General features: G+C 38.7%; 1 long non-coding RNA gene across 1 annotated transcript; it reads left to right on the top strand.

Annotated features, from left to right (window-relative positions):
- Positions 1 to 343: 343 nt before the first annotated feature.
- On the top strand, positions 344 to 8,882 carry LOC106992844 (uncharacterized). The gene is made up of 2 exons (XR_013403050.1): positions 344 to 480; positions 8,502 to 8,882. It is a non-coding gene; the product is annotated as an uncharacterized LOC106992844 (long non-coding RNA).
- Positions 8,883 to 9,321: the final 439 nt, after the last annotated feature.

Genomic DNA, 9,321 nt, shown 5'->3' with positions numbered 1-9,321 from the left:
CGTGGTGAGCATTTCGTAAGGATAGCAAGACTCTTCTGTTTGTCATTATTCTCTTCTCCTTTCCTCCCTCATGCTTGTAGTGACATTGGTCATTTTTGTCTGCCCAGGCCCTTTGCTTCCTTTGGAGACTGTTCTAACTGCTCTTTGTTCACTCAAGTCAGATAATTCCTAGTGGGACCGCCAATCTCCAAACTCTGCCCCGTTGACCCAAAGAACTCCATTCTTGTTACTTTGGGATTTTTTTTTTTTTTTTTAAAGATGGAAATGGAGGAAAAGGCTCCTTGCCTTTTTGGGTCACAGATTTAAAGAATATTGGGGTTATTAGCATCCATCTTATTCACTACAGAGAGAAAGCCTGTCTGCACAGTGAGAGAATGAAACCAATACATTGAAAAAAACAGAGAAGAGAAAGAGGTAGAGACTTCATCTGATACAAGCACGCCTGAAACAAGAGATGCCTGTATGATTCCATCTTCCCAAGTAAGTGATCTAATTCATTCTCTTTTATGCTTCAACTAGTTTGAGTTTCTAGGCATCAAAACCACTCCTCTCTTGGTGTTTCTACTAGTGGATTTTGAAGATTTACCTCATTTATTTATGTATTTATTTAAGGCATGCTCATGCTCTGTCACCCAGGCTGGAGTGCAGTGGTGCAAACACAGCTCACTCTAGCCTTGACTTCCTGGATGCAAGTGATCCTCCTGCCTCAGCCTCCCAAATAGCTGGGACTACATGCATGTGTCACCACACCCAGCTAAAGATTTACCGAATTTAGAATCTGTATGTCATGTATGGATCTCTGCAATGTTGCTTCTGAATTGACAGGTCGGTGTTCTTAGTTAATAATTGATAGTGTTCGTGGCTTACTGAGCTCTTCCGTCCTCACAGCCGCTGCTGAGACTGACAGACTCAGAAAACAGAGTCGATCTCTATTTCACAAATAAGAATATCAAAGCTTAGAGAAATCCAAGATCATAACAGAGCTAAAATTCAAACAAGATCCTCAGGTCTTGATCCTGTGCTTTTTCTTTAAACTACCACATGTCACCGATAACTGCATGGAAAAGGATTATTAAAAAACACAGATGGAGCACTTAGATGGTTGAAAGTGAAAATAAACAGTTATGGATGACCAGGAGTACTAACATGTGGAACTGGGGTATTATCAACCTGTCAACCTGTCAAAATTAAATACATTATATGTAAGAGTTTGGTTGACAAATACTATTATGATCATCTAATCAACTCCTTAATTTAGTTGAGAAAGTCCATCTCTGGTTCAAAAATATTTGAAATCATGAATAAGTCTTTTTTTTTTCTTTTAAATGTTTGGAGAGAAAGAGTCTTGCTATGTTGCCCAGACTGGTCTTGAACTCCTGGCCTCAAGTGAGCCTCACACCTCTCAGCCTCCCAAAGTGCTGATATTGCAGGTGTGAGCCACTGCACCCAGCCTCTTTTCTCTCTCTCTTAGTTTCTTTTTTATGAATAAATCATTCTGAAAAGAAAAATTATGTTTTCCAAATAACCAACGTAAATGGTAACTGTAAACTGCTTAAGGAAATAAGATCAATAAAATCTGAGACAGTTTCAAAATACGCATCATCATCATTATCATCATCACTATGTTTTGTGTACCTACCCTGCTTCAAGCACTGTACCAGGTACTTTATTATACCTTACCTCTACTCTTCTCTACAATGCTGTAAGGAAAGTGTTAATATCTGTATCTACAAGTAGATATAGATGTACTTTAGTAAACTGAGGCTCTAAATCATTGTGACCCAACCAAGGTCACATGCTGGTAATGGTAAAGCCACAAATGAAATAGTTTTTGTCTAACAGAGAAGGTACTATGATTTAAAGAGTAGTGATCTGATGATGATATAAGCCTTTGATGAAAAGGAAAAAAATTTAGAAAAATTTTCCTATTTCTTCCTAGCCTCATAGCATATCAAGTGTGCTTCAACTGAACTGAATATAATCCTCATTCACTTTGCTGATGACCACAGACATTCTATCTTAGAATTAGACAAAAATTACTTAACATCATCTCACATGAAGGAATCATTTTTTGGCCAGGCATGGTGGCTCACGCTTGTAATCCCAGCACTTTGGCAGACCGAGGCAGGCAGATTACCTGAGGTCAGGAGTTCGAGACCAGCCTGGCCAACATGGTGAAACCCCATCTCTACTAAAAAAAAAATACAAAATTAGCCAGACGTGGTGGCACATGTCTGCAATCCCAGCTATTCGGGAGGCTGAGGCAGGAGAATTGCTTGAGCCTGGGAGACAGAGGTTGCAGTGAGCCGAGATCATGCCACTGCACTCCAGCCTGGCTGACAGAGCAAGACTCTGTCTCAAAGAAAAAAAAAAAAAAAAGGAATCATTTCTCTTCTCTTAACTCGTCAATGTATAGCTGTCATTAGCTCACAGATTCATTTAGTAGGAGCTCAGCCTTTTAGCTCCTATCAGTTAAAAAGTCCATTAAGCTAAAAGTCATTAATGATTCAGCATTTAACCCTTTTATGTTTTTCAATATTAGAGACAAAAGAGATTAGATCATCATATGAAGTTGTTTCTATTTTAAAGTTGAAATTGCATAATAAAATTGAATTTGGGCATTTAAACACTACCTGTTATAGGTGTCATACATTTGTATTTGATTGGATGGTGCACTAGCTCTTTATGAAGAATATAAATTTTAATCATAATATAAAATAACACTGAGAGCAATTCAAGAAATTTTATTTCCTCTAGAAAGCCTGCAGAATCCCAATCAATCCTTTCACAAATATTCTAAGACTTTTATAATATATCTTGGCAGCCAAAATACATATAAAGCTCATGCATGGTTTTAGCAAAGAAAGAATCTCCAGCCCCTGACTGAAATCTCATTTACACTCATTAGCAATGCAATTCAAACAGACCATTTTCTCCCCCCATTTTTCTCACTTACAAATTATACAGAATATCAAACTGGGAAATATGCCCTACCAGAGCACATACAGTAACAAATGCAAAAATCAGCAGCAAGTAAGTGCAAGAAGTGGGCTAATACATTGGTAAAAATACATTGGTAGGCTGGGCATGGTGGCTCATGTAATCCCAGCTGTAATCCCAGCACTTTGGGAGGCCAAGGCGGGCAGATCACCTGAAGTCAGGAGTTCAAGACCAGCCTGCCCAACATGGCGAAACCCCATCCCTACTAAAAATACAAAAATTAGCCAGGTGTGTTGGCGGGTGCATGTAATCCCAGCTACTTGGGAAGCTAAGACAGGAGAATTGCTTGAACCCAGGAGGTGGAGGTTGCATTGAGCCGAGATTGCACCACTGCACTCCAACCTTGGTGACAAGAGCGAAACTCCATCTCATAAAAAGAAAAAAATACATTGGTAAATTGATCAATTATTGACTTAAAAGTAAAAATAGCTTTTTAATTTTATTTGGTTTAAAAGCAAAGGTAAACTATCTGTAATATACTTTGAAGTGCATCAGAAGTGCATCAGAAAATAGATGATGGATAGGTGGAAGATAAATAAACAAATGGAAAGATGTGATAAAGCAAGTATAGTAAAATACTAATGATATCTCATTGGTGGGTACATGGGTGTTCATGGTAAAATTCTTTCAACTATGCTATATGTGAAAACTTTCATAACAACATATTGGGGGAAAAAGGTAAATTTACAATTTTAAAAAGTACAAACAAGGGATAGAAAGAATTACAACATATATCTTCTAAAACATAAAATAGAATAAAGGACATTAAGAAAACTGTCAATTTGAGACAGGGAAGGACAGAATAAATAAACAAATATAAACCACGATAAAGAGAAATTTCTCCCATTGGAATAAGGTGATGCAATAATCATTAAGCTAATACAACACTCACATATCCATCCATGTATACCCCTCCCATACACACACTCCTCTCTTCCAACCTCCCCTTTTCTTATAAAGAGTAATTTCAGAAGTTTAGAGTATAACTTTCCCCCACTCCCTTCATTTGTTTGAATCACTTATGGAAAGTTCTGTCCTAACCTGGGCAACATAGCTAGACTCTGTCTCTTAAAAAATTGTTTTAATTAGCCAGAAATTTGCCAGATGTGGTGGCTCACACCTGTAGTCCCAGCTACTTGGGAGGCTGACATGAGAGGATCGCTTGAGCCCAGGAGGTTGAGGCTGCCATGAGCTATGATCATGTCACTACACTCCAGCCTGGCTGACAAAGACCACAGCTCTAAAAAAAAAAAAAGAAAGAAAGAAAGAAAAGAAAAGAAAAGAGAAAATTCTCAGTTTTTACCTATTCACACGTCACCTGTACACCATTCGCTTTAGACAGATAATGGGACATTGTATCCTCTGTACATCTCAGCCTCCCTCACACTTTATACCTCATCGTCTTTCTGTTTTGTATCAGTGTAATTTCTTCTGATCTCAGTTCCAATGCACACACTCACTTTTAAGCTTTCTCTGCTTAATCTTTCCATCAAGTTTTTTAACATCAATTATTATATTTTTTATTTCTAGAAGTTATTTCTTTAAAACTCAAGGCTGCCGGTCATTTTGTTACTTTCTTTTTCTCTCTGTTAAGTCCTACTTTTAGGAACACATCAAACATAATTAATATTCTCTACCTGATATTTCTAATACCTGAAGCCTTCGAGTATCTATTTTTTTTCTGCTGACTCTTGCTCATGGTGGCTTCTTTCTTTATGGGGTGTGTGTATATGTGCGTGTGTGTGTGTGTGTGTGTGTGTGTGTGTGTGTCTTATTGTTTGCTCAGATGCTCTGGAATTTGAGTTCTGAGGATTCTTTGAGGCCTCAGATGGAGGGTGCCTTCACCCTGAAAAGACTTGCCTTCATTTCTGCAAAGCACCCGGAAGACTTGGGTCCAATTTAAATTAAAGTTTGTTTGTTTCACATGATACAAATAGTGTAAATTCAGGCTTCAAACTTACAAGAGTGTCAGGCTGTGGCAACAAATTCTTAAAGGAGACTTTTATATCCACTCAGATTCCAGGCTGAAAAGACAAATTTATTTGCTCTCTGCCTCATTTTTATGGGCTTGAAAAAAATTGTAGCTCTTCATGGGTGCTAACTTTATTTAGAGTGACCAGAGATCTCACTCCCATTACACGAGCCCAAGCCTCCCCATCCCACTTCCACTATTTTTGCCCTGCAATCAAAGCTCTGGACATCCAGATCCATAAAGATCCCTAAAGCGTCAGTTCTCCCTTCTTCCATGGATTCCCACACCTGTTGCTAGGACTCAGATATCTTTTACTTTCTTACAAACTCATTCATTCATTTTAAAAATTGTGTTTTTATTTTTGTACTAGCTAGCACTCTTGTTTGTGGGAGTCTTTTAGGATGTCTTCTCTGACAAACTGACTAAATGAAACCCTCTGAACTTAGCAGAGGGAAACAAAAAGGGGGAAGGTATTCCCCACTGCTTTGATACAAACAGCCATGCAGCTCACAGACAGCACAGACCCCAGGGAGCAGATCAGCAACGGCTCCCAAGGGAAATGATCGGCAGAGTAATGGACCTTTTTGCCAACATGTACCAGATATCTCTGGGACTCCCCAGAAATATTTGGTAGAGGATTTTACAAATGACTGAGAATCTTCTGTCATCAACTAGGAGCAAGACTAGTGAAATTATGAAATTTGCTATTACGATAATTACCATTCGTGTCCACAGATGGCAAGGCTAGGGAGTCTCAAATAACACTAATAATACAAAAATTCAAAAGGCAACTACAAAACCAAAACACTGTAATTCTTTGTGAACAGGGCCAATGGCTTTTTAATCTCTGTAAACCCAGCCTGAAAGCAGGCCCTGAGAAAATAATTATTGACTACATGAATTATACATGGTTATGTTGATGCTATTATAGATTAACCTTTTTTTGCTTAAAAGGGAGATTGTAACTTTTAAAAATGACGTATTTTTTCCAGCAAAGTAATATAGGCTCAGGAAATATTTCTCTCAATAAACGGACCATTCATGAGCCACAATTTTTTTTTCTACCATTGTAGTGGATTTAGGTTAAGTTCTTCAGTTTATCTTTTAGTTTCCTCTAATTAAAAACTACAATGGAAATATTAACCAAAAGAGCAAAACTTCAATGAAGCTAACAAGTAATTAATATGTATTTTGATAGGGCAAAGTACCAACTCAAAATGTAGAAGTTATTAAAGCATCAGGGTCAGACACCTTCAGCTATGTGGAAAAACTAAATTAAACACCAAGGATTAAAAACCATTTGAAGAAGAATTATTAAATGTCTCTCAATGTTAATGGTTTTAGCTCTTCCATGGAATTTCATGCAAACTGTTTCCTATTGAAGTCCTTATCATTTTAGGTTTCTCTTTAGATAAAAAATGTATATCTAATGTTAGACTTTTAAAGTTTTTAAGTTTAAATTGTTATAGTCTGATACAGATATGAGATAAATGATTTTTAAAAGAAACTTTGCAACCTAATTAAGTCCTGAAAAGATTAAGTAAAATAAAGATTGAAAGCATTTAAAAGAAAGATTGTAGGCAAAAATCTTTACCAAACTGAAGTCACCAAGTAAGAAAATAGCATGTTAAAGTCAAATGTATCCCTATGCTAAAAATTGCTCTAGAATTTACACTGAACCTAACAGATAAAACAAGTTTTGCAGTCAGGGCACATTAATAGAATGTCATTTCTTCCACTTCTCACAGATTTTGACTTCTACAGTCTTCCACCTCCTTCTCTTACCTCTGGGATAGACTCTAATGTTAGAGAGAACTTGTTTTGAATAATAATTCTGTTACTGACTGGTTCTATAGCCTTGTAGGAGTTATTTAATCTATTCGTTTCTTGGTTTCCCAATGGGAAACCATTAGGAATGGTTTGGGGGACATAAACTAAAGCATGGTTCTCAACCAAAATCTAGCCAGGCTCCTCTGAGCCCTCGTATCTGCCAGGCCTCAACCTTGGCCTATGAAAACCACAAACTCTCAGTATAAACAATTTCGTCCACTCTCTTCCCCTCCCCATTTAAAGACTTAAGCAAACACTAACAGTTAGCAACAGCTCAGAGCCACAGCCACCTCAAGTGACTCTAGCTATCCTCAAAGGGCCTGACTGAGAAAGTGCAAGGCTACTAAAAGAATTTACTGTTTGTTCAAGCCAACACCTGACCACAGGCCCCTGACCACCCTTTCTTAGAGCATTTACTAAATTTTACTCAATGCACGATTTACAATTTTGAATCCTTCCTCGTCCCTTTGAGATGTACATCTTTCTCCAACAACTAAGGAGTGAAAGCCATTCCTTTGAAATGTAATCGTCAGGAATGACAGGACCTCTGTCTCTAGTCTCTGGGAGAATACAACCCTAACTTTGATTAATTGCCAGCTAACATTTGCAGTTGACTTAATGGGCATTTACACTGACGAACCTTTCTAATTTTTCACTTCTCTGACTCTGCTCAAGCTCCAGCAGCCCCCCCAGCCACCTCCCAAGTTGAGTTGAGTTTATGCTGGACACTCTTCCCTATTGCAATAGTATATTACTGATTAAAATCTGTCCTTACCACTTTAACATTCATCTCTTTAACAGTTCAAGAAGTAGGAAATAAAATGACATCTGAGAATAAAGTCATGAAATCAAAATGATCATGTTGGTGAGCCTTAAAACAATAATATTCTAAAACAAGCTTTCTATGTGCATCATCCAAGTAGACCCACCTGCATTAGAATTGCCTACCTAGGGAATTTGTTTAAATGCCCACTCCTGGGCTCCACCTCAGATTGGGGAGACCAAAATTCCTGAGTGCTAGAACCTTGAAATATGCATTGGGGAAAGAACTTCCCGGAGTAATTCTTTTTTATTTTATTTTATTTTATTTTTTTAGAGAGAGTCTCGCTTGTTGCGCAGGCTGGAGTGCAGTGGCGCAATCTTGGCTTACTGCAACCTCCACCTCCCAGGTCAAAGCAGTCCTCCCTCCTCAGCCTTCTGAGTAGCTGGAACTACAGGCATACACCACCAGACCCGGCTAATTTTTTTCATATTTTTTAGCAGAAACGGGGTTTTGCCATGTTGGCCAGGCTGGTCTCGAACTCCTGGCCTCAAGTGATCCACCTGGTGTGAACCACCATGCCCAGCCTCCCTGGAGTAATTCTAAGCTTCTTGCATTTGAGAATCACTGGTATAAACCATTAAATATAAATGTGCTGCTGAAAATGCATTCCAAACAAGGGGTTAAGACATAGCTCATATTCTGTCTACTTTAGCATGTATTAAGCAAGATGGGAAACTGAGGGCTAACCTGATTAAGCCTGCCTAGTTTAACCTGCCTTGCTTGCTTTTAATTGCTTACGTCTAGTTAATCTTAAAATTCCCACTAGCAAGTCATAGTAGTCAAACAATACATAACTAAACTTCCACTAGCCTCCTTATAGATAATGGCTCTGACAGTGGGTCACCATAGTAATGAGTGCTTAATGTTGTTTTGCAGCTAGCAGGCAGTTCTTGTTGAGTTCAAGCAAGTTGAGACCATCAACCCTTCAACCTAGCCTGCGTGGGTGCGTAAAGCGTGACCTTTTGATGTCAAAGGGCCAAAACCTGCACCCTCCTTCCATGCTAATTCAACCATTTTCTGAACATGCATCCTACGAAGAGCCATGTAGCTCAATTACACTTGCGCAGAAACCTTGATTACCTCCCTTTCCCACCTGCCAATCACCTTTACCCATACTTCACACCATCCTGCTTTCTATCCCCATAATTACCCCAAGCCCTGTTTTCAGGGAGGTGGATTTACAATTTGTTCTCCTTCTCCTTGCTCAGCAGCCTTGTGAGCAATCTCACAAAATAAAATCTTTTCTCTTTTGCAAAACCCACAGTCACAATGATTGGTTTGCTTTCCATGAGCCAAATGAACCTGGTTTGATGTCAGATGTCACATGTAAAAATTGGGGGTGGAGTGGGGTGTGGAGGGAGCAGGTATAGAATTTCATCAATTTGCAGTCAGTAAAAAGAAAGGGAGTCTAGGCTGAGGACAAGTATTCCAGTCTTTCTATGGGGGTGGGGATATATTAGTCAGGGTTCTCTAGAGGGACAGAATAGTATAGATAGATAAAGGAGTGTATTAAGTATTAACTCACATGATCACAAGGTCCCACAATAGGCTGTCTGCAAGCTTGAGGAGCAAGGAAGCCAGTCCGAGTCTCAAAACTGAGGAACTTGGAGTCCAATGTTCGAGAACAGGAAGCATCCAGCACAGGAGAAAGATGTAAGCTAGGAGGCTAGGCCAGTCTCTTCTTTTCACATTTTTC

Source organism: Macaca mulatta, chromosome 13 (assembly GCF_049350105.2).
Source record: "Macaca mulatta isolate MMU2019108-1 chromosome 13, T2T-MMU8v2.0, whole genome shotgun sequence".
Classification (NCBI taxonomy): domain Eukaryota; kingdom Metazoa; phylum Chordata; class Mammalia; order Primates; family Cercopithecidae; genus Macaca; species Macaca mulatta.
This window is presented reverse-complemented; position numbering and strand designations above follow the sequence as displayed.